A 374-nucleotide genomic window follows, 5' to 3' on the forward strand; every position below is an offset into this window, starting at 1 on the left:
AAAAATCGACAAAGTCCAGAAACACCCCCTCCCAGGCCGCGAAACATACCAAAAAAAAAAATAAATAAATAAACAAAAAAAATAATAATAAAGTCGTACTTAGCCGAGTCCGCCACACGCACATCACCGCGATGTCGAGTATCGAGACTGGTAAGCCGTTTTGGCCTCTTTTTGGGCCGCCGCCTCCCCCGTAGAGGGAGACAGCCAGCAACCAAAAATAGGGGCCAGCCAAAAAAGCAGATGTGTCCGTCTGAAGCGGACAAATCTACTAGTCAAAAGGCTTAGTCTCAATAGATCGCAGTGAGGTGGCTGCTCTACTAAGTACGACACCCCGACAGAGAGCTAGGTCGTCTACGAATGATTTTACACCTCTG

The sequence above is a fragment of the Mytilus trossulus genome, chromosome 14 (genome assembly GCF_036588685.1).
Source record: "Mytilus trossulus isolate FHL-02 chromosome 14, PNRI_Mtr1.1.1.hap1, whole genome shotgun sequence".
NCBI lineage: Eukaryota > Metazoa > Mollusca > Bivalvia > Mytilida > Mytilidae > Mytilus > Mytilus trossulus.